Source organism: Falco peregrinus, chromosome 12 (genome assembly GCF_023634155.1).
Source record: "Falco peregrinus isolate bFalPer1 chromosome 12, bFalPer1.pri, whole genome shotgun sequence".
Lineage (NCBI taxonomy): Eukaryota > Metazoa > Chordata > Aves > Falconiformes > Falconidae > Falco > Falco peregrinus.
In genome coordinates this window covers 12,653,214-12,656,000 of record NC_073732.1, presented here as the reverse complement: position 1 = coordinate 12,656,000, position 2,787 = coordinate 12,653,214, and positions in this window count along the sequence as shown.

The following is a 2,787-nucleotide window of genomic DNA, read 5'->3' as shown; positions in this document are numbered from 1 at the left end:
CTGCTGGCTTTTGATGGTTTTGGTCTTGCGTAACATGACTGACACTACAGTGCCTTGCTGATTAAGTGCCGTATTTTCCTTCCACTGAAATCAGTGAATCGCTGATTTGAACAGGAACTGGATTTACTCCTCAAAGGATTAGACAACTGTAAAAAAGCACCACGCTTTACTGATGACTGTAATCTAGTTAGCAGATGTCACTATTAAGTTTCATAAGGTAATCAGGGAGGGGAAAGGTAGGAATTTAGCAGCAGTAAAGTACATGTGCAAAGCATTTAGATTTTTGTCTCTGCTGTGAAAGGACGGACAATACAGCAATGCTCAGTCTGGCACCAGTAGTGTAAATAGTAGCACGTCTAATTTATTTCATTCCTATAAGCAAAAGGTTGAACAAGTAGTTGTTCTGAGAATAGGGGAAGGAACAGACTGGAAGCAGTTAGACAGTGTTACAATGTTAAGACATCTTTGTCAGATCTGTCTGTTGTATACAGTCACTTGCTACTCTCAGACTGAAAGGCCATAACCAAAGATGGAGGAATAGAAGCAGATTAGAAGTAAAGATTAATACTGAGAAGTTGAAGAACTTTTTGGTCGAAAGCAGATATGAAATACATGCTTTCAAAACTGGGTAAAACTCAAATACTAATAAAAATGACATGGATGGAACAGAATAGAATATCCCTTTAAGTACTTCTTTTCCTCATATCTAAATACCATACCAGAGTTCTTTGGATAATCTGTAACCATGGGCAGGAAACTGTAATGAAATACACAGTCCCTACTGGAAGACACTCACTGCTTATTTCATAGCGGAATGTGGGTTACCCTTCTTCTCCCATTATTGATTCTGGTACATAATGCCAAGCAGTCCCGCCACAGTGCAACTCAGCAGCACAGCCGCGTCTGCTGGGAAGACTTAACGGGTAGCTAGGCAGGAGACAAAGAGCCGGAGGGAGGCACAAAGGTACAAAGAGGCTGTGCTGGCAGCTTGCATCAAACAGCTCCGTGCCGTAACCACGCTGTACAGATGGCCAGGGCTCTGCCGTACTGCCTAAAGACAACAGCGCTTCTCTGCAGAACTGACAGCAAAGTCTGTTTGCAAAGTAGCTGTTGTTTTGTAATTTTGGAATTTTTATATTGTAATTTTAATTTTCCAGTGTTGACTCCTATGCTGATAAAGGTGTTTTATACATGGCGCTCTCTGCATTTCTCAGCAACACGGAAATCATGATCAGAACTGTCTGGAAGTACAACAATCTATTTTTATTTATGATGACATGACCATCTGTCATGCAGCTTTTTTCAGTGAGGCAAGAAGAGTCTGGCAGCCTGCTCCTCATCTCCTGAATGGTAAGTAAGGAAAAAGCTCCTGCCTGCTCTTCTCAATGCTCCTTTTAGACCAGTTTCTTTCCAAATCAAAGCACTGACAGCAGTAGCCCTGCAACAAGGAACAGGAGCTAGGAATTAAAAGAAACACTGAGCCGTTTTCTCTGTAAGAGAAACCAGTTTTGTTAAATAAGAATTGGTTACAAAACACAGGTAACAATTTTTTAAGAGCAGACGTAGTGACTGTAAACTTCAGACATTTAAAATCCAATCTGCAACCAAACAGAATCAGAATTATCTAACCATAGTACAATTTCTGAAATAATTTCAACTGAAATAATAATCAAAACTATAGCTTAGCAAGAGCATAAAAGTAAGTTGACTTTCAGTAATGAATGGTTTTGACCCTTCTGCTGCAAATGGAAGCAGAATGAAAATTTCCATCTTGATTTTTCATTCATCCAGGCAAAATTAGCTCCAAGACAAAACAGACATTAACATGAAAGGAACATTTTTCAGTGGTCTCAAAAAACCCACTTAAGTCCTTTCATGACTTGCACTAACAATTGCGCAAAGAAATTCTGAATCCTATATGAAGTAAACTGCAGCTTCTCCAAACTTTGGTGGTTTTTTTTGACATCCCATCTTAAAGAAGTATCACAGACACCTAAAATTTTATCTCTGCACATGTCCAGAACTGTTCTGTGAGTACATAAGGGAGATCTTGGAGCCCCAACATTTGCAGACTACTACTGGAGCAGCCAGTATTAAGTTGCCAAATGATAAAGCAAAAGCATGTTTAATACACGAAACTAGGAAAAATATAAATTATAAGACAAGATTGACTAAATAGTACAAAGCAATCTATTGATTAGTAGTGAAGTAGATGGGAAGGACTGCAACAGCTTTCAAACAAGGCAGAGATGCAAACTGTCGTTCAACTAAGGTACTACAGAGAACCAACCTCTCTGGTATCTATCACTTTACAGGTATGGATTTCAGGAACAAATAAAAACTCTGGAACCCCCAGTTCCAATCCACCCCCACCCCCCCTCCCCAAAGCGCCTTGAAGTAAGACAACTCTTTCTAAGGACATGTCTACACTGTAGTAGAACACAGTGCCATGTGACAATGACCGAAATGGCTCCTAGAGACTCTGCTTAACATATCAAAAGCTGTTAGAAACAGCTACATTAGCAACACACCCAGCTTCCCAGAAGAACTAATCAGCATGAGTGCCAAGCAGCTCATAGCGCATCTAGAATCCAATCTAGCTTGTTTGGAACTAGCTCAGGTATCACTTCATGGCACAGCATGAAACTGTTTGAATGAACTTAAAACTTAACAAGATGGGGTCCACAAGGAAAAAAGCTAGTAACACATTAACAACCTTCCTTAAACTTACTATCTTAACATGACAAAGAAATTACTTTCAGTGGGGTACCTGATATATTGTGTTTC